The sequence below is a fragment of the Metopolophium dirhodum genome, chromosome 5 (assembly GCF_019925205.1).
Source record: "Metopolophium dirhodum isolate CAU chromosome 5, ASM1992520v1, whole genome shotgun sequence".
Lineage (NCBI taxonomy): Eukaryota > Metazoa > Arthropoda > Insecta > Hemiptera > Aphididae > Metopolophium > Metopolophium dirhodum.
The window spans coordinates 1,410,550-1,435,474 of NC_083564.1; the positions used below are offsets into that span (position 1 = coordinate 1,410,550).

Below are 24,925 nucleotides of genomic sequence, written 5' to 3' on the forward strand. Positions count from 1 at the left end.
GCTGATAATACTTTTTGATTATCACTTATTTATTTTATCTTGTAGATAATACCCATTAGTGTTAACGGTATAGTTAAGAACCGAACTGATCTATTTAGATCGGTGGAGACCTGTTTACGCACAAAATACAGTGAAACTTCCATATAACGAACTTCCGTTTAACATTTTCTGTTCAACGAAATATTTTTGAGAACGAAACCAAATTAGAACCAATTTTATTTAATTCTATTTAATGAAATATTTTTAGCACGAACCCAAATAAGAACCAAATTTATTCAATTCTATTTAACGAAATTTTCTATAATACTAATTGTTCCCTATAAGATTTCGTAGTATGGAAGTTTCACTGTATTGTATTCACAGATTTTAAATCGACCAGTTAGTGTACATAATTATAAACAATGAATACCCATTTTCGAGTAGAATCTAAGTGTTAAATCCGTATACAGAGGTATGTCTAGAGTACCACCTGGACGAGATTTACATTGTATAATTTGAATTAAGTACTATTAGACTATTGACAATTTAATATCGCGCAAGTTATAAACTATAATGTTAGGTATTGTATTATTGATTCTAATTTTTCAGATGATTATAGAAATAGATAAACCAAGTAATACATATTATCTAAGCATTACCTACGTCCTACACGACATACTGTAACTACTTAAAAAACGGTAACTATTGTTCGCAAATTTCTGGGCAATCAATTTATATATTTTAAGGTGAATGTAACCGTTTGGATCACTATTAAATAATACATTTGTAAACTGTTTTTATCTAGAACCTTTTAGTTCCCGATAACTCTTTGAATAATGCTCCAAAATAGTTTTTTGTGAGCATGAATTTTATAGCAGTGATAACTAAACCTATAGGTATGTATAAAAAGTGGAAATTCAAAAAAATCTATTTTAACACAATGTATTGGGTCTGAGCCCACTTTATCAATATTATAGTGTCCTAATGTAAAAAATTCTTAAAAAAAATGTAATATAAACATATAAATTATTATGAATAATTTACTTGACATAATAACGATCTTTATTCACATTAATTTATATATATTATATAACTTCTGCATCTTAAGAATGCATTGTGGGCTAAGGTGTGAGTTTATCATCTACCACTGATGGATCACCGGAGGTCATCAATAGATGGTCATCAATCAAATCCCGTCTAGGGACGTAATGCTGACCGACAATTTCATTAACTTTTATTCTACAGCCATCCGACAATATAACCGATAATAAATAATAATAATAATAATAATAATCCAATTTTGAAGGGTAGCCCCTCCAGAGGAAACCACTACCACAAAAAGTACAAGAGCACAATACCCATTATTAAATGTATTATCATATAATATCTTAAAGAAATTATAGTCATAAAAAAATTATTTATATTTTATCATACACGCATTTGTTAAATTAGACAACCATTTCCTTTCATTTTTTATATTACGGAAAAATATAGAACTCACATGCGTGTTTAAAATAACTTTTAGTTGCTATTTTTTATGTAATAGAAAAATTTTGAAATCCAAAAGTTTAAAAAATTACAATTGAATGCTTTATTTCACATCGATATTATCAATTGTTTCATAATTACACTAATGTTTACAGAGAAACCCCCAACAATTATCAGAAGCCCAAATTTATCAACATAATATTATTGTTTATTATTATTATTGAAGTCGTTTTATCGATATTTGTTCGGATTATTTCTTCACGTCATTAAATCGTGTTTTGACAGCAAATATCTTATGACTAAATCCATGTATATTGTGATCGGTACCATCAAAAATCGTATTTCACTGTCCGGAAAATCCGTTATGAATTCTATGGTAGTCAAAATATGTAGAAAAATAACATTTGGCTTGACCCTAAAGGGAATAGTAACATCATATGGCTGTAGTAATATTTAGCACGACACAGAATGGAATATAAAACATCAAGTACGTGACAATACGAAAAGGTCCAAAAAAAGACTGCAATAACACGCATAAACATATATTTTCAAAACCCGATAATCCAAAGCTCTAAGCGTTTCTATGTTAAGTATACAACACAGCAAGCTTTCTGTATAGCTTCAATAAAAATGACAAAAAAATCTTTACACCAGGAGATTTTGAAGAAAAAATATATGTATATAAAAAGCACCTCATCCATACCTCATACAACCCGTATAATTGGTAATTTGCATTTTACCATTTCCTTAGCAATACAACAATCAATTTGAGTTGGTTTTAGTTTTGAGAAATAACAATGAAAGTAGTGAGTATAGAATTTTGAAAAAAAATCATACTTAAGGTACGTACCAAATTGAATTAGATATAAAATATCGATACAATTTTTTTTTTTTCAATTTAAATAAACAATTACTTTAAAAGTATTTATTAATATTACCATTTGAAATTGAAAATAAAACAGGTAATACATTATTAAAAAAGAAATATGAATTATTATTAAAATAATGGTATAATGGTTTATGGTACATGATTTATTTTTGGTTTTGTAAATTTGTATTTGATAAAAAAAATAAAATAAACTATTACTTATCCACCACACTCAAATTTTAATTTTCTATAAACTTGCATTATTTCAGATTTATAATACTCTTGTTTCCATCAAAAAAATGTTGTGTTTAACTAAACATAATATATAATACCATATTCTAGTTTAAAAAAAGTCCTCCAATTATAAGACGTTTAACACAGCTATGTTTTGATAATAATTATTACAATAAGTTGCAATTCATATTAGTACATTTAATATCCAATCAAAATACCAACTTATATTATATTTCAAATAGTTTCAAGGACTTTTGTCTAATCTCACTTAATAAAATCTAAAATAACTAATCCCACAGTATATTATAAGATTTGTGTCTACCGCTTAGGATATAAGTGTTATATTCCACTGTTCAAAGAAAAAGAAAATCAACATTTTCTTACTAACATTTTTCTTTAACACAATGTGTTAAACATATGTTTATATCACAATACCTATCAGTTAATATAATCATTATTTACTTTTTTTCCTTTACTGTATAATGTAAGAACAAACGACCACAGTTATATAATGAAAATACATTTTTAATGATATAATCAATATACTTGTTGCTAGTAACTTATTCATATTTTACTAAATCAATTACCTGCAGATATAGACGAGTTTGTACATAATACAAGTATGTGTACTTCAACTACTGTCACATTTGTATTATTGAATAGAAATTGATCGAAAAAATCTGTTATGCCTTAATTATACTATAAAATGTATTAAAAGCTTTTCAAATTGTCAAAGAGATAAACAATTTAATAATAACAAGTGTACGTAGGTACATTGTAAATCAGAATAATTAAACGCATGATAAAAAAATCTGAGTATGTTAATAAAAAATATTAATTATACAAGCGAAATTAAAAAAGAAATAGATCAAAGAAATAATCAAATGTATGGTAGGTATGAGTAAATATATATTTTTAGGCACCTAATAATTTATCATTGGTTAACAACAACGATAATTGTCATACAAAACAATAATCAATTACTATATTAGCTAAGTTAATCAGATTCTATTCAGAATAATCACAATTAAGTGTCTAAGGAAAACTTTTAGATACCTAGGTAAGTTTAACCTAACCTAGATATTTTTTTCAAGACATAATATATATAATATATAATTCCAAACTAATATACCGCTATATGTGCTCGAAGTTAACATAATTATTATAATGCTTCGAATTTAAAAAACATGGTAAGCCTTTTTATTTTGTTCACGAAATGACGTGTTTGAATATAAAAAAAAATAATTTTCTACCTAGGTTTCTTGTTCTAAGTTCAATTATATATCATGTAAACGTGTGATTTTGAAATTCGTAAGTACAAATTGAGCAAGTTTATTATTGCGGCTATACGAGAACGAATTTAACTTTGCGCAACTTCTCGATGCATTATTGTACATAAAACACACTCGGTATAGTACAACGGAAGAAAAATACAAATACAACATAAAGGGTACGGTTCGCTTTTTGACTCTTTTTACTCGCTTTACTCCTAACCCGTCTGTGCAGCTGCAGCTGAGTTCATTTTAGCTTTTGTCGTAAGTCTGATAATTTCCTGTTCGGCGACCGGTCGTCGTGGACGTTTTGACAAATATTCTCTACGAGGCGTACTATAGACGACACCATTGCAACCGGAATTGAATAAACAACAGAATAAATCAACGTCTGTGTGCTCTGTGGCTAGTGGTAGAGGGAAGTGGGAGTAAAAGAGTACACGATGACTTCGGTGTTTCCACGGGTAAACGACGTCTTTTGTACACAGTCTTCTTTGCCCCCCCCTCCCCATCTCCAAATAGCGTAGAAATATAGTAGTAGTGGTAGTTGTAACAGCACTATAAGGAGTTATGGTGGTAGGAGTAGTAGTAGTAGTAGTAGTAGTAGTCGTCTTTCGGGTAATTTGTAGGCAACCTAACCGCATTTCAATTCACTCTGAAGAAACCTACTAGAGCGTTGGCGAACTCGGTCCTTCGCTCGAATGCATGGGAAACGAAACGAGACGAGAAGGGGGACGCGGTCGGTCGTCCAATGACAGACGATGAAACATATTTTTATTATTTATTTATAATTTATGAAAAACGAAAAATGGCGTAATCACCGTGCATACTGCGGTCCGCAATTTGTTCGCTCACAAAACTAATATTGTTTAATGTATTTAAATAATGTATAACTTAATCTTTCAGTATATAATTTTTGATGAATGTTTTTTGCCAAAGGATGAACTGTACTTATGAAATTATAATATGTCATCATACAAAATCATACAAAATCATATTATTATAATTTATAATCAAGCGCACCACGAATAAAATACATATCTTTTAGAAACGTAAGTAGGTACAGTCCATTTTACAAAATATAGGAGCTATTATAAGGTATACCCACTAAACTAAACGGAATATAAATACAGAATTCACATCGTTAACTTTACGGATCCATTTTAAATATTTGTAATCACTTTAGGTCCTAGAACCATATTATTTGATTATTGTGTCATGCGCATGACTTAATAAAAACGTATTCAATTTTCCCGAGTGATGCACACAATGAATGACCTTTTTTTGTCCAGCAGATTTCCATTTTCAGAAATTAAATTTTTTTATTACAGAGGTAAACGAGCAAAAAAATATTCAGATCTATAGGAAATAATTTTTTCAACTATTGACAAACACAAACCTGCACCTATAAGTACACTTTTTAAACAAATTATTACTTGTGTATAATGAACGAATTAAAATTATATTCAATACATAAATATAATGTTATTTAAATCATTAATATACTGACAAAAATTACAAATCACAAATGGAAAATACTTTGCATAACTATAATTGCAATCGCATAAATTTCTCAAAGCGTATTTATTCAAAATTATACTATCAAATATTTTGATACAATCCTTTTTAGTGAAAAATCACAATCAATTTATTTGTTTTAACATAGGTACTGAATATTTAAATATAATTTATAATTTAAAACTAACTAAAAGTACGATAACATTTTGCATTTTGAGCGATACGAATCTATTAAATAGAGTAAATAGGAGATTTTTTTATAAACATGTGTTTTTATTTTAAAAAACAAGCATTGTGGTGGTCAAGTATTTAATTGATAGTATAAATACAGATAATAAAATACAGAACTTTTTCAATTAAAAAATCAAGCATTAAAATCAAATTAATATTGAAGTATATTAAACTTGGTAAACAAGACAGACAAATATTTCTAGGAAAAGTGTGTTAGAGAGAGGATTAAGGGATAGTTGAAAATTATTTTGAGTAGTTAAGGAGGGTATTCGAGTAGGAACTCATATAATCTAAAGTTTATTTATATCATTATTAAAAATCAATTATATAAACGATTTTAAAATGATAAATAATTTAATCTTACAGGTAAAGTGTAAACATTGAGTTCCTATACATTTTTTTCTTGATCCTTAAAATTATGTTTGCACAAAGAGATATGGTGTAATATTAAATTTTAAGCCATCTATTGAGTATTTGAATAGTATTAACTTTCAACTGCAGAACATTAAATGGCGAACAGGTTAACATACATTACGTAAATTATTATTATAAGCAACGTAAAATAACTTATAATTGCAAATTAACTGTGCAATTATTTAATTATTTTAAGGTCATTGAAAATACGCAATTGGGATCAAAATTAACATGAAATAAATAGTTGTTCAACGTACCTATTGAATGTTACTTAGTTGTAAACTAACAGTTACAGTTCAATTGGTTTTTTACGTAATTTTATGAAATTTATACAATCAGTTATTATAAAATGTACAGAAAATATATATGTAATTATAATATGTGATATTAGTTCACCGTACATGACAAAACCAACCATCAGATGGGAACACTTGATACTTTGATTAGTCTAAATATTATTTTATTAATGTATGATGGTGACTTAAGATTTAAGTCTTATAATAAAACTAATGGCAAATTAAAATTATTCATTCAGAGTTATCTATGAAACAACAAAAAAAATCGGTGGTTGTCAAAAAGTGGCAATTGTGTGACATAAATCACTCAATAACACGCTTGATTCCTCTTGAAAGAAAATATATGAATCATATTGTATATGTATTAATAAGTAACCATTAATTGTATATTATATTATAATATATACCTACCTAGTGGGAATTAAGTAAATTTTACATTTTGTTTGTTTCTATAGTGTTAAACAAAGCGTTATAAAAATTCAGTTGGAAAAATAAAAAATCTGTACCTAGCCTAATAACATATTTAATATTTATGTTAACAAAAATAATAAAGAAAAATAACTAATTTAGTAGGTAACTATGAGTATACAAAGAAAAAGATAAATATTCAATCTGACAAAAATTACATGATTTCTATATTAATTTTAAACATTATTTATTATTAAAATTAAAGTATAGTTTGAGATAATGTAGGCAAAACATAATAATTAGAACCTACCATTCATTTTTCCAAACAATACTATAAAAATTAAAATATGAATTAGTTCACTAAAAAAAAAATACATAGAGAAATTTATTAAATAAAACATACCATGATTTTAGCTAAAACAAAATCTAAATTATTAAACTATTGTAGAATATTGGTTGAGAATGTGTCAAGTGTTAGTAATATACGTGGTCTGAATGTCAAAATGTGAAATGCATATTAAATTAAAAAAAAATTATGGACAGGATACAAACGCTGAGTGTTAAACTGTGTAAGTCCCTTGTCTCGCTTGGCACACAAGCTACTTTTGTACTATTATATTAAATTAAATACAGTACGGAAAATGGCTCTGAGTAAGGTTCCGCTTACTTTAATGTCCATGTGATATTTTTTTACATTTTTAAATGCCTAGTAAAAATAAAAACAATAATGTATAAAAAAAGGTTTTTAACTAAGTATTGATATAGTATATTTACTTACCTACTATACCTAATGACCAATGTATAAATAACAATAAGAGTGATATTTAATCTTAATAACTAAAATTAGAAACTAATCTAATTATAAATTAAATTTTAAAATAATGTAGCTATTAATCAAATTAGAAGGAAACCATTTATTTGTTTTAACAAAACGTGTACCAATATTTTATCAGCTGTATCAATCGATTCGGCGATAAGACCTTTGGATTCAAATATATCAATTGGATTAATTAAATTCTACTTTGCGCCATATTTTCAAAATATTGATTTCCAAACAACCCAATCATATTGAAAAATAACAACTCTAGAAAACATTGTAAATATAAGTGTACAAAATACAATAGATGACAACCGTCTTAATTATACAGATAATACCTCGGATAATATTTACCATCTGTATTTACCATTGTCGTTTCTAAACGTGTCACAAGATAATTTTTTTTTATTTCTCATACACTTATCTTTTACCAAAAAAAAAAAATTTGATTTAATATTAGTGAGTACAACTATTGAGAGCGCATGATTTATGCACGTATATAAGTTTAATGTTACTGAAGCATTGGTAATAGGTTTAGTACAAAGTTATACAAGAAATGTGAATGTTAATGATCATTGAATACATATGCATTCAAAGGACATATTATGAGCTAATACTTTAACTACTTATAATTCATACACTGGACTGATTAAAACAATATATTATATACCACAAAATACCTTATAAAATAAATATTGTATTATTCATATTATTATTACTTTATGTCATTGTCTATATAATACAAAATTTAAAAACTATATTTTTGTCAAAATGAAACTTCTCCTTAGAATAATGATGCTATGCTGATAAACCTCAATGCTAAGAATAAATCCCTATCGTTATTCACCGTCAAGGAAGTTTGAAACTTATCAGATCAATAGCTTTATCTTTTCACTGACACGTATAGAAACTTCAAAAGCTGATCATTAATCTCCCATTAAATAATAATCAAACAAAATATTTGTATACTTTTTTAATTGAATATTTGAAGTCTATTTAGTATAAAATTAATATACGTATGGGGATTATAAACGAATTAAAATCATATACAATAATGTAATATATTTTATTATGACTGTGCTTAAAAATTTAAAACAACTTCTAATTTTTTAAAAGTCAGACTAGAAGTAATCAATACCACTTTTATTTGTTATATTCATTTAATTATTCAAATGTACCTATAGGGCTATAGACTATAATTGTTGTAACAAATCTGCAATTGCAAAGTCAATTGTTTTAATTCTATTCAATATGACGTTTAAATGCGAATGATTTAAGATGTATGCATAATGTTTAAAAAAAGTACACCGGGATATGGGGCAGGTTAACACTAAATCACCACCACAAAAATAATGTTTTTTCTTGTATTACATATTTTTAAACATCAACTAGGTATGAGGGTATTATCCAGGTACAATAAATTATTATATTATTTACATTATTTAATATTATAAAAATAATATTATGGCTTTTTTTTATCTATATAGCTAGGATTTATAAATAACAATAAAACATGATATTACAAAGTTATAGCTTATTTTAAAATGAACAAATAAACACGAAACTACCTCATTTGAAACAACACAATAAGGCCTCTTCGAGATTCAGAGTTTCCAAGAAATTAATGTCTAAACTTTTCATCTTGTTTTCAAGAAATCGTAAACATAGCCCACTAAATGTGAACAACTCGAATAACATCATGAACAACACTTATTAAACTTCAAGTAATTTTAGTAGTCTAGATGAGTGTGAAATTATCCTTCATAATACTGTAGCTGGTGTTTAAAATGTAAATAATATTATAAACTATTTTACCACAAATCCAAACATAATAAACACAGCATAATGTTATTATGTCTAATATTATGTATTACACATGCATTCCGATTTATAAATTAAATTTAGTGTTGAGTAAATCATATTACTTATGTATTTATATTCAGCCTGAAATAATGCATAATCTGGTCAAATATATAATACAACCATTTATAATTAATTATATTTTCTTCAAACGAAAATGTTGAAAGTAAAATTCACAAAATGTTATAAATATAGGTATGTATGTATGTGCCTATTATAAAAGTTAAAAACAATAACATAATTATTTTTTGTTCAAAATAACTTAAGTGATAGATAAAAATATATGGTGTGGCAATTATAATTACGTCATAACCAACTAGGTAATTAATAAGGGAAGAATATAAAACTAAAAGAAAGACGCAATTCCAAGTAGGTATATCCTCGACAAAGACGGCAAAGACTTAAGGTTTTTTTTCTTTTTTATTTGCCAATTGGACTTTTCGGTTTTACGCTAGTATTTACGTACAATATAGACGTACTACCTACTTTGGTGGTTTCACTGTAATTTTCCGCCTTACACCACGGTGTACACTCACCTAATTGCAAACCATCCACAAGGATAGAACCTTAACTTATACACTATAAAATAGCTATTTCCATTAGGCCTTATGTTACTTTGGCCAAACGACAACAATTACTATTATAACAACGGACCACTCGAAGAAGCTTTGAAGATCGTGTAAAAACTGGATCAACATTTAATCACCTAGTTTGGATCTCCCCGGGCCTCCGGGGTGTATTTAATCAGTAATAACTAATAGCACACACACACACATGGTATGTCCAATATTACTATTAATTTATTGTAAACTCTTGGTCGTATAATATATTAATATGTGTTTAAGTCGATGAAAAATCTGTGCAATTTGGTGGATACACGCGTCGAGAAAAATGTAATAATATCAAGAGTACAATATACCTCATCATTCGTATTCCGAAAACCGTTTTATTGCACGTATGATTACACAGATTTTGAAGAATGTGTGGCCCGTTTTCAAAAAAAAAAGTGTATCATCACGACGGAGCTCGAGGGCGTACGTTTATATAACATAATACCAAAATTTACTTGTATTATATATTTGTATATATACACATAACTGTTTTCATATGGATTATTGATGAGAAATCCTTATTGCAAATAAACGGATAACGCCGTGGTGGTGGTGACTGATGTACATACATAATTTACGAATTATTTCGAGGGGAAGCAGGCTATCGTAAAAAGATCTCATCCCGAAACTCTTTCGGAACGTGTAAATCCAACAATGTACTATGAAGAAAATTTAAAATTTAAACCGTCGATATAATAATACATTACATAATATTGTAGAGAGCCTATACATTTTTGAAACGTTATTCGTTTATGAACAAAATGAGAATGACGTGTTGCACTTATAATACGTGTGTAACAGACTATAGTAATATAATCTCATTTAACAAATCATTATCGTAACCATTATTGTGACCAAAACCATATACATATACCTACTATACCGCATATTATCATGTGTACAATATATTGGATGCGTGACCGACGCTAATTGCACCGCATTAATCAATCACAGAAATACGATCGGTAATTGAATCGTTTGTGTGTGTGTTTGGTATTGAATATACATAATATATATACATGTTATAATGTACCGGAGCGTTACTTATGCGGTCGTTTATATGGTATACGGTCCAGGGCGGTGCGCGAAGTGTCTAATGAAGCAAACGAAGAGAACACAGTGAATATTCGCAACGTTAATACGCGCGTAAACTATGAATTATTAATGTCTATAAGGTTCCAACTATTAAAACTATCCGACCGGATGCTATTGGACTTAAAACACACCACTGTATATTGTATAATGTATATGGCGTGGTAATGGCAACGAACATTCAGAATCTATTTACATGGGTTCCCACTGTTTTTCATATCATTACAGGCACACTACGTTGAATACGGACACGCAGCGAGTCTGCAGGTCTGAAACCGTATTTGAAATAAAACTTTTGCCCAACCTCGCGATCCCCGTGTCGTCACCCACGTGCTGGCTGGTGTATACATACAGAAATCTATTCCAATATTATAAGTCTACAACACGTAAAAAAAAAAAAAACGCCTTAACTGGGTTGGCGCAGTGTCCGTTGCATAAAAACCTAATCGATTTGTTTTCAGTTTTCCTATTATGTTCACTGTTTAGCACATGACATCTTCAATAAATCCCGATATCGTCCGTAATCCCAGTTGTTTTTTCCACTGTGAGTTACACGAGCTAACGGGGCTCAAAGAATTTTCTAACATAGTATTATATTGTGTACATACTACATAGTATATGATAATGTGTGCCGACGCTATACCAACCGTTTCCACCGTCCTAACGACTTGTTTATGATTCAGATAACTAGAATTTAAAACTCCCAAAGTAAATGTTACAAACAAGAACAGTTTCTAACACTTGCGTTCGATATTTGTTTGAAATAAACATAGAAACTTATATAATTACTTGATCAACGATGAGATAATCGCCCTTAAATTTGGATGAATGTAAGTTTAATAACGATCAAAACATATAATCATTCTGCAGTAAATCAAACGAATTGTTTCGGTCTAACAACTTTGAATAAATATAAACATAGTTTTTAAAAAACATTTGACAGTCTAAAAAAAAAAATAATAAAATAAAAACTGTAAAAAGTAGAACAAATATAGTGGTTGATATTAACATATTATTAAATAGGTAAGTACATAAAAAATATGTAAAACAAATTCAATCAAATATCAAGGTTTTCCTTTGCATGGATTATATTCGTACATTTAAAAGTTTCAATTGATATGTTAGAAACTTTAAATTACATTCACTTATTTTTAATAGTGGGAAAATAAATAACATTTTACAATATTATAAACCAATTTTCAAATAAAATTATTATTTCAATAACAGTACCTATAATAATTATACGCATAAATTGCACATAATGACATGCCATTTTAATATTATAATTCACAAACTTTTTAATTAAAAATTAGTTATTTCGAAGTTATTTTTTAATTGAAAAAAAATGCATAGGCACTTAATAAAACATTTTTTTCACGAATCTCAAATAAAATAAAATTAATAAATACATTTTATGGATGAAATTTCAAATGTCTAAAATATTATATTTTTCATTTTTTGTTAACATTGTTCCATTTTCCCTTTTTGTGAGCACATGAAAATCATAGAAACACAATCACCTCGTAGGAATTTTTAAAATGAAGTAAAACTATTGAACGTTCTTCCAAGACGTAATCAAAATCATATTAGCACACATAACGAACGTAGACAGATGGTGTGGAATTTTAAATGACGCCAGCAAGTGTGTACAGACTTTGATCGAAGTGTTTGGTATGTTGTAGTTATGGTATCCGAACATGCGTGTAAATCAAATGTAAACACTAGTAAGAAAATTTGAAAAGTATGAACGCAATCTGTTTATTAAACAAGGTACGTTGATTTTATAAACAACATCAACTAGTAACAAAATATACATTTACAATCATAGTATACAGATTATACAAATCACCATTCAACAAGCACGCTCATCCCTATTTTTTTACTTTAATAATTCAAATTCTGATTTTTGGAATTTTTAAATATACTTAAAGACCATATTTTGAAATTCTTTAGATTTTTCATGCTACCTAAGAAGTGTCCTGTGATGATTCAATCGTCATTGAGTTCTCATTTGAAGAACAGAAGTTTATACCTCTACAAGACACTCCTTAAGCAGTACGGAAAATCTTAAAATTTTAAAATGTGGTCATATTTATGTTTGAAAATTCCAAAAATTAAATTTTAAATAATTACATTATTGAAGATATATATAATAGTAGTGAATTTGGTTGGAGAATCACTGAACATAAATGTATAAATGAAATTAACAATCAAAAACATAAATGATATACGTAAATACAACCAAATATAGTTCGAACTCCCAAAACATGAAAAAATATCAGATACATAATGTTTCTTATGATTTAATGTTTTAACCCAGTATTATTGTACCAATTGTATAATCTAAATTTGCTATATTAAAATTTAAAAAAAGTTATTATTTTATCTTAAACGATGAATAATAAACAAAATATAATCTAACACCATAAAATAACTAAAAAACCGAACGTTAGTAATAATATATCTATTATCCTTTACAAATTATATTATACTGACTAGTCTAAACTCTAAACATTGAGACAATTATAAATATAATTCAAATATATTCAGTCCCAAACATAAAAGTACACAAAATTATAAGCCAATCGATCATCCTTTTAAAAATAAATACACCTTTAAATACATATTATAAGTAGGTCCTTCTTGAAACTTCTATGTTAGTCCAGTATAATACTATATATCGTATTGTAAATATTTGTCATAAATTTAGTTTACCATGAAACTTTACACATTTTAAATATCCTTAAGATTATTTTTAGAAAATATCTAATACTCAACCTTTTTTACCAAATATATTATTTTATTATTTAATATATATCATAATTAAAAATATACTTTTTACCTCTTAACCTACTTAACCTACTAATCTATATATTATTAGCCCAAAATTCTTGAATAATTATCATAAATTCGCATAACAACCATTTTATTCAATTAATTCCCAATAGGTAATACATTTAATTAAATAATCAATGATATAATTTTTTAACAAAGTGTTTTTTTTATTAATATGCGTATTAGGTAGACACCTAATATTTATAAATTACAAAATGTAGTGCGTCATAATAATATGTAAGTACTCCAATAAAACAAATGTATTTCATACTAACATTTATAGGTATTACAAAACTAATAAATATTCAAAATAAATAGTGCCCATTCTAATATCAGATCAAAAATAGTTAACCTGGAAAAAACATCATAACAAATATTTAATTAGATAAAATAATAATTATATGATACTCCTGAAATTCAATTTTTTTTTCTAATAACATTATATAAAAGAACTGTTATAGAAGACTCATTGCAATTATCTATAAAAGTCAGTACACTTGAACTATATATTCTTCTAACAAATATTGGTCTATGAAAAACCTTATTTATATTATTTGGGAAACTAATGATTAAACTGAAACAGGATATCAAGTTTAGGTGGATGAACAAAATATTATTACACACACTTGTACGATAATAAAATTGAGCAAAATTGGTTTTTCCATAAACAAAATGGCGTCAACTATAGTAGGACAGCTGGTATAATATATTGAATTTATTCCAATCACATTATCCAAACAATATGAGCATCAGTACGTATACATTTACTATCATCTTAAAATAGGTTTTATAAAAAACAGGCAAAAAGTGTGAAAGACAAACATTATCATTTATGGACCACAATTTAGGTTAGTTCCGTGGAGCAATTTCCAATTTAGCTTTATCCAGAGTCTAGCTAGTCGCTAGTGTCCTCTTACTCACTAACCATTTAAGAGATTTTTCAAACAAACGGAACCCCTTGTGGATATATTTTATGTTATTTTTATCAGATTTCTAAAGTATAAGATTGTTTATTCTAACGAATTTGTGTAAAAACAACTCGTGCGAATATACTTCAGCGTACGTCGGGTATAAAATTCTAGGGTATCGGCTATACAAGACACTGGGGGAAGATTTCAAACAAATTTTTATGATCACCCTATGTATTTCATATTATGTAAATATATACATATGTACGTATAATCATTAATATGTCACGTTAAAACAAATGTAATTATTATTGTTAATTTTTGACGAACAATTCAATAGCTACTGTAAAATGTAGTAGGTACCTACCTACAATTTTATCATAAAACTATATCAATTATATTAAAGATTACAGCTAAATTTAATTTCAGAGAATAATTTTCAGAACTAAAATTGCCTACATAATATTGCTGGATATGATTATATATGATAGTAAAAATTGTTCAATAGTTAATTATTTAATGTATTACTATATATTCTCAATATTCGAATAAATTATAAAATAGTTAACTAAAAATTTTTTATTAAAAATTCAATAAATTAAAAAATAAATCTTGTTTATATAATATGTCATATAATTTGTATTCTAAACTAACCACATCAATGTATGGGTAGGCACGTTTTGTAATGAAGCAAAAATAAATTAGTAGGTATTATAGTACAATATTAATAACTATTTTATCATGATAAATTAAAAATTAAAAACACTTTACAACAATTTCTATAAAATAGAATATGTTGTTTATGGCATTTAAGTTTATAATAAAGAAACACATTTACTTAACTCTAATTAAAACACTCGAAAATTATTCTTTAATTAAACTTGCTATTTAAAGAGGAATTGGTAAATCCCGTTAACTAAAACACTAATCTAATTAAATATCGTACTAGAATGTCCATGTTTTAATTGTCGTGTTGGTATTAAGAGAAAAAGGAGCGTGGTTAACATTATAGCCAACGGAATTTCAGCTAAAAATGAACACCACAAGTCGTGAGATCGTAAGCAAAGTAAAATAATCCTTTTTAAGATACTATAAAACCCACCAGATTAAAATAGTTATAAATGATCCCTCCCCTTGTTCTCTCCGGTTTCTTACTATCAGTCTCTAAAGGATTCGGTCCATATTTAAACTATAATATTTACGCCGTTCGAATGTGTAGGGTTCAATATAGTAATCCTTTAAGTGTCCATACAAAGTACGCATCATTTGCACACAAACCTTTAAAAACATTAGAAATAATCTATGAATAATTATTTTAAACGTAGGAAGACGTTTACTTGGAACGTAGTTGTAACGATATTATTGTTGACAAATGGTTTCATGCAATAATCTTCGATTCAGTAACAGTTAGTTACGGTTAGTTGTACTCATTTTAAATTATTTTTATTACTCGTAAGTCAAGTCGTAAATCAATTGTATTAACATCATACGCAATAAAAACCATTCAAATATTAGATTTTTTTTTAAATTTAATTACAACAAATCACAATCTTTACAATACAATATTATATTCAAAACACATTAATTAAATCAGGTACCTATTTGCAACACACAGTATGAATTTAGAGACAAAAAACATTAAAAATTTTTAAAAATGTCATGAAAATAACTGAATATGGGTATCAATATTTAAGGGAATCACTTACAATGTTTACAGTTAAAAATTATAAAAAGTTTAATACTCTACATTATGATGAACCAAATACATTTTTTTACAAAAATTCGAAGTAGCATAGCAGTTCAATAATCTATAACATGTAATATAATATTATAATTAGAACATTAAAAAAATGTGTGGTAAACCATAACGAAATGCAATTCAAAACAAATACATTTGACAGCATGAGATCACTTTTTAAAATCAGTGTCTGATTATCTTACTTTTAATTAATACCTCCTCTACGAATTTCCCCACTAAATTGGCAATATCTAATAAAATAAAATATTGACAAACTGAACTATAACTACATATTTAACGATTAAATCAAGCAACGAGATAAATCACATATGACGTCCTATATGCATCAGGGACTGCCAGAACCTGCATTTATCCAATTGTTATTAGTACGGCCAAATGGTCTGCAGTTGTTGCGTTGGCATTTAAGACACAAATGAAAATATAATACGGCGGAGATGTCGGTATCGCACATTGGGTAGGTTTCTCTAGTCATATAAGTATATAACTAAAGGTAGTTAAACGCCTTCACTTGTCAAAAGCTCCCGAGATTGTAGTTTGTACACAGGTAGGTAGTGTGTATATGGCGCATACAAATAATGTAGGTATATACGCAGAAATCCTTTGCCTTTATTGTAAAATTATCCACGAAGTACAGAACAGACGAACCGGATCTCAAACCCTTGTTGTGGCTGGCTATTACCTAGGTTCCTGTAATTAACAGAAATTATTATATTTTCCCTCGTTTGGCGTTGGATTTCTGCGAAACGCATTGGCCTAGTATATTATATTGTTCGAGCCAACAGTCCCCCCCCCCCCCTCAGCTCCGGCTACCATCGATCACGGGGTTGTGTTATAGGACACCCTAAACGTTTTTGGCAAAGTTAATCCTGGAACATTTTAACGACCAGTTTAATTGGTGGCACGTGCGCACTAAGTAATCAAAACACATTGATAACTTCCGTCATCCAACAAACCCTAACATATAAATGTAATATTTACAGGATAAAAAAAAAAAACAACAAATTTTAATACTTTACTAACATTACTAACACATAAATAATTTGGGAATGTATATAGTTTCAAGTCTATCTACAGAAATATCAAAATATATAATATTTATAATTATATTCTATAATTTTCAAATATTTAAAATTACTAAGTCAAAACCATTAACCAATCTTAACTATGTATTTCCTATTCCATGAACTTTAAAATCAAAACATTTCAAAACATTAGGATGAAATAAATTTACATACTCATACTTAACGAGTCAATGAAGTACAGCTATAATGATGTATGGCGTAGAAAGTATGGTGTAAAATAAATAATTACTTAGTAGTCTGAAATAACTAACAATGTTCATGAACATCAGAAAAACATTGACTTTTTATAGTATACCGCGTCACACTCTAGTGCTAAAATATTAGTTATTGACATATTTCTTAAAATTTCATAATTATCTTGAACTTTGTAATATAATTAGAAGAAAGTATACACTATATATTATACTGTATTATATAGCATATGAATATAGGTAATATTAATACGATAAAAGGACAAATTGTGATACTCTAAACTATAACATGTATTTGCCATAAATTATTTCTTTGCATAGATACTGAATAAGTAGCTCACATTTTATTCAAGTTATTTATACTCGTAAATCTATATATTTAATATTTAAATACCAAAGAATATAGAAGAGAACGAATTGTCAAGAATTAATCTGTTCAACAAGTTTATAAGTGATTAAAAGGATGTAATTATTATTTATTTTTCATGTGATAGCTCTACAATTATATAAACAGCAAATCAATAATTGAAGACAAATAAATCTATAAAATATTAAATTTAACAAGCCAATGAATGAGTACAAGTCATATTTATCTTATGAGATTTAATTATAATATAACATTTAACTGTATTTTTAACTTCCATATATTTGTTGTGACGAAATTGTGTCAAAATAAAAGACAACTTGTATACATTATGTTTTCATAAAACTGTATAGTGTAAATTATATGGGCCCATTCAAATTAATAACTATAATTACCAATCAGAAATTTGAATTTATTTTTATTACCTAGTTTAAATAAATAATCCAAACATTCAATAATTTATCGTGTCCATTACCAGAAAATGTCTGCAATATTCTGTGATGAAAAAACTAGAGGGTGATCGAATAAAAAAAAATATTTCCTGGTCACCTATTCGTGCATTTTAAAATCATCCAGAAAATTACAAATGAATACGGATACAACTAATATTACAAAATAAAGTGTAATTTATAATTTACCTTTTATAGTTAATAACTTAATTTACATCATTTATTCCCAAACATTTACAAAAACCACCATAACTATTACAGTAGTTCCGTGTTCGTATTTTAAGAAGGTATTAGAATACAAAAATGTTGATTGTTTAATCAACTCTCAAATTCTCTCTCTATTTGTAAAATAAAACATTTTTGATATATTTTATTTGTTTTTTTTTACCGTTCATACACTACGGCAACCTACTTTGACTGCAAATGGCCATTATATGTGTGCATGTCATCAACATTGTTTGTAGATGTTGTCACACAACCGGAAAGGAGTAATTGCCACTTAAAACTCGCTAAGATTATGACGATAACATCGCATATATACCTAGTCACTGAACCACCCTTCCACCATTCAAATATTTAACGCCAAGACTCTCATCAAACTCTCAAGTTGTACGTTATTATTAAAACAAATACTCCCAAACCCAATTATATCTTAAACTCGTGAGGTAAACTTTCAAGGATTTCGTCTAATCGAAGCATTTGTATCAAAGCGTTCGTTAAAACTCGATCAATATACTACTTCAGCACCTCAGTTCCACCGGCGCTTAGATTGTACAATGCATATTGTATAATGTACATAACATTTATGTTTCATTGATTTTAATACACGAAACAAGCAACATTTATTACAACTAATATACATTTCTTTCTGATCTGGAGCCCTAAACACGGGCTTATGGATTTTTAATAACATTTCACTACCTATCACAATTTTAATGTTGGAGTGTTTTTGAAAAAAAAAGGTAATGGCTGTTCCGTGCATAATTACTTATAAAGGTTACGTGCATTTACAATAGTAGAGTGCAGCTAAGCGTTAAAAAATTCCAATGTAAAAGTGAAGGAGAAACCCTATATGTATAATGCACAGTTTCAGCTAGAAACCTGTCATTACTTCAAGATTAAACGTTTCGTTGCGTACAATGAAAGCCACTCGACTTGGATGAGGGCCATTAGCAAGAAATGGATATTGAATGAATTCAAAGGTCACCTTTTAATGGTAAATGAACACCCACGGAACACAGGTTTAAAGTTATTGTAAAGTAAAAACAAATTTGCATGGACAAATATTATAAAACGTTTCAAATACATAATAATATAGTTTTACAATGATAATATTATATATAATACACCTTTTGTAGATATGCAGTGCATCATAGACCTACTGAATTGATTTGATTTTTAATCTGTTATTTTCAGCACATTATTTTTTTATAAAATGTAATGCTATACTTCGTACGTGTATTTCAAACAATTCCATAGCATTTAACACTAAATAATCACAAATGTCATACACAATTTCGTAAACAATTATCAAGAATATATTTTTTAATTTATCTATTTAATATCTACATATTATAAACACTGAGTTCACCCTATAACATGAGTATCCAACAACTATATTATATTAAATGATCCTGAGTAAGGACAACAAAGTATAGTATCTTCGTTAATATAAAATTTCCAACCGAGGCTAAAATACGTACCTGCCAAATTAAATTCACTCAATTACATCACAATAATACTATTTTTATATATTTTATAAGACAAAATTACAAGTTGCCATCTATTGAGCAATACGAGTTCCTATGAGCAAAATGTCTATATATGTACCTACATTTATTTGTTAGCGTAAAATGTTACTGTTGATGAAAATAATATTTCAAATAAAAAATCCGTAATCACAAATATTTTAAATAATCCACCTACGAATTTGAATCATTTTAAAAATATGTGTTTCGTATAAAACATAAAAATACTTTATTTAGGTACTAATGAAACTTCGCTGATTGAAGTTTATACATTTTTATAAAACGTCAAATAAAAATATTTATTTTTAAGTAGATACTTTTGAATTGTTAATACTGATAAAAAGTATAATATTAATTTTGAGATACAAGAAACATTTTTAATTTCATTCTATGAATAAGAACACTTTTCTAAAAATGCGAATATATAAAATAAAAAAAAGGTAAAAATCTTCTTTATGAAATTAGATTTTTCACCAAAATATTTTGTTTGCATTAAATAGTTACTTCAAAGTATCAAAAAATATTTTTTTTTATAAACAATTAACTGAATAGAATACATAAGAAAATATATAAGGTTGTATATTTTATATAGGTATAAAAGGTATATATAATAGGTATTGCTTAAGTATAGGTGCCTATACTTAATATAAGTTATATAGGTATAATAATAATTATATAAACACCGTGACGTCGATAATATTACTCCAATATCTTACTCAATAATACTAATAAAGTGATTTTCTTGAACACGTAAAATAAGAATATTATATGAATTTTATTTTTTAATGCACCACCGCAATTACTCGATAGTGCTGCATTATTATACACCTACTTTTAACTTTATTAATTATCTAACGATTTGGAACTCTTTTTTTAAACAACTACAATTTCGTTATTCAAGAGACACGAATGAAAGTATAAGTATAACCTACCTCTATAGTTTACACAGGTAAAGTTAAGCAAAAGTTAAAAGTTTTAGATTCTGAAACCACAACGCTATAACAAACGCCATCAGCGTAGTGTAGGATTTCAATTTTAGACAGTCACCGCAGTAATTAAACTCTAATTTTACAAAATGAAATCCAGGAATTCAATTTCAATGAAGTCTTAAATATATACTTATATACCTATAGGCTATTAATATTGTACAATTTTTTTTTTATAAACATCCAACATTTTTGTATATAAACCATGAGGTTATCACCTAACATCTATCGCAAATTAATTTAACTCAGGTTATTTAGAAAAAATATAGATAATATTCTCAGCAGTTAAATTAATCACTTATTCTTAATTTAATTCATATATGAATACTAAAAATTGTTTTATAGGTTTACTTATGAAATTAAAAACCATTAATACCTATACACATTATTAACAACAAAATCAGAGTTGTTACACTCAAAGTTGTTACTATCAGAAGTAATTGACATCATTAGTATTAATAACTCACTAATTATCACATAAAACACTAAATAACGGCTTAAAATTACCTAATGTGTTATAAAAATTTAGCTGTATCAAATATAGAAGTCTTAGAGTATTATAACTTATAATACGATTTTGGACAAGAGTCTTGAAACAAATTAAAAGACAAATTCAATAAGAAAAAAAATCATCTATAGAGTAAAATATATTTTTATTTTCTCGTATTTTATAAAATATGTATACAGTTGAAAAGTAGGTACCGTAATGTATATACCTAGCAAATTAAATTATTTTAGTTAAAACTAAATTTGCCTCAGATTTTCACTATTTTGGCTCAAATTTTTAACATCTACTGTTATTTTTTTTCGTGATTGAAATTTAATTTCTATACATAAATAATTTTGCGTAGTTCTGATGAAAAATAAATTAAGATAATTTAGCTTTTTAACAATATTAGTATTTAAATTATACTTAACTGGTAATACTTTTTTTATTTATGCTTTATTATTTTGTTTTTTGTGCATCTGTCGTCATCTTTTGGAGCAGTAAAAATGATTTGATTTTCAACTATGAAGGACGGATCCTGGATAGCAAATTGGATCTAGTTGGTATTTCAAGGGGTCAAAAGTAAAAAGTTCACAATATATAACAAAATAATCAGTAAAACTTAAAACAAAAATAACTTAAAACAGGAATATATCTTAATAGCAGTTTTTGACTAAATTGGTTCGTTATTTTGCTGTAATTTGAAATTAACCAAGGTGTTCACCAATTATTTTTATAATATAAGCATGTTCAATTTCTAGACAATAGATGTTCAATTTTTTTAGTTTGTTCGATTTATGCTGATAAAAATATTTTTCTAAGTCAAAAAGGTTGAAAACTGAATACTAGATTCATCATAAGTTTTTCTTAAGGGAATTTAAAAAGTTCGGCAAAAAGCAGCCTTTTTTTATGACCATTTTATGTTCAAATTTTCAAACGATTTTGTTATTTGGTTTTAATTCAAAAAATATTAAACGTAGATACATACAAATCCAATGGATGTTATTCAAGGTAACTTAAATATTCAATAATCCAACCAAAGTTCATAAGAACAATAAAAATAAATAAAACTTAAATTTACATTTTAAGCTTAATTGTAATATTTCCATTAATTACGTGATTACTGATGTATGTGTTATGTATACAATTATACAACGTAGAATGAACATATTACAAAATTCATTATCAAATTAAATAAGCAGGACTGTTATTATATGTCATCGCATAATTCATCTTTATTAGAGCCTCGCGAGTGTACAAGTCAAAAAATGAAAAGGTTTTACACTTAGCTTTGTTTTATTTATACAATAAATGGTTATTATTTTCATTATTTTTATAGCTAACTTACTGTTAAGGCACCAATTTCCCTTAAGTGCCATAAAATAATAAAATCCTACTTTAAAAAAGATATACTCCTAGAATATTATTACTAAATTCATATTATATAAATCTACTTAGTTTATACTATAGTCCAATATAAAATAAAAACGGTTTAATAAAATAAATTCTGACGAACTATACGATCCATAGAGCATATTTATTTTTTACTTTAAATATTTTTAAAGTAAGGTACCCTGCTAAAATATGTTACTTGATATTATTATTATAAAATACGTTTGTATAATTTTTTTTTTTATTTCATGATATTATATATTTAGTTTCTGGTAAAAACTTTTGTCATTTTTAACTTATGATAATTATAGGAGCCAAATCAAAATGATAATAAAAATACTATAAACTTTTTCAAAAACCGTAAATAAAAACCAAAATAACAATTTTTATACGTTCAAATTATTTTTAGTATATTTACTAAGAAAGATAATTATATGAGTGATAGTTGCATAGCCAATAATAATTATAGAATTGATCTATAAGTGTCCTAGATTTTTTAAAAATACATTGAATAGTCCTGCACATTGCAACTTTTTTGCTAGATTATTTATAATGAATTTAATGTATGTACGATATTCAACAATTTATCTACTATGTGGTTTTGATGTAAAAACAAAGTACCTACTCATAAAATACCTATCTACATCGGTGTATTTTAAACGAATTACAAAATTAGTTTAAAATGTTTGTTCTGTAACAATTCACAATAATTGAAAGCCCATTTTGAAAAAGTTTTTAAAAGTATTTGAATACTTTTGGAAAGTATTCGTATTTATATTCGCATTTTTCAAAGTACATTTAGAAACGTATACACAATATATTTTGTAATCGAATAGCTTTTAAAAGTATTTTTACAGTAGATATTTTAGTGACGTCATATTATTAATAACTAATAACTAATAATATACTATGCAAATACGTTAGTTTTTGTTGTCCCGTTCAACGTTGGGTACCTAAGCCAACTTTATGATTTTAGGTACCTCCTACCAAAAGGGTTGAAACCGCATAATTTTATGTAAAAGCACATTTTAATAAACTTATGGGTAATAATAATTAGTATGATCTCATATAATAATACTACACCTAGGCATAGTATTTATGTATATTATTAAATCGTAATAAATCGTTTTGGCTTAAAAATCACTTACGGGTGTGGAATAGTTTATCCAAAACTCGCGACGACGGATACCGATAACTCGTGAAAAACACACCCTCAGTATTAATTATTATTCTCGTCAATGCACAAACAAATGACTGTGTAAGTAGTCCCGAAAATTGTTGTCGGTAATGCGTAAACTTCAAGAAAACACAAAGCGATATGGGAAAAAAATTTAAAAACACAACCGATCTGGCCGGACGTATCCCGCTGGTATATCTGCACGGATATCGACAGTCAGAAATCGCACTGCGAAAAGCCACGGAAACGATTTCCGGAAAACCGACACGGAACACGCGCGAAACGTCGTGAAATATTGTTATCGTCGATATTGTTATGATATCCGTGCAATATTGTTGGTGGAAAGCGTCGGGCGGAGGACGATCGGAACGCGAAACGAACGACACGCGACCGCACACAAGACTGAAATCGGTCCACGGAACTATATCGGCGGCGGCTATCGCGCGGCCCGACGCGACGC

At 27.2% G+C, this 24,925-nt stretch overlaps 1 protein-coding gene across 2 annotated transcripts in view; it reads right to left on the minus strand.

Annotated features, from left to right (window-relative positions):
• The window catches only part of LOC132945961 (neuroligin-4, Y-linked-like), a 454,653-nt gene extending 429,800 nt beyond the window's left edge, over nt 1-24,853 (minus strand). For both annotated transcript variants that reach the window (XM_061015804.1, XM_061015805.1), the window contains exon 1: nt 24,437-24,853. The gene's annotated coding sequence lies outside the window, so the exon portion shown is untranslated. The remainder of the gene's footprint in view (nt 1-24,436) is intronic.
• Nucleotides 24,854-24,925: the final 72 nt, after the last annotated feature.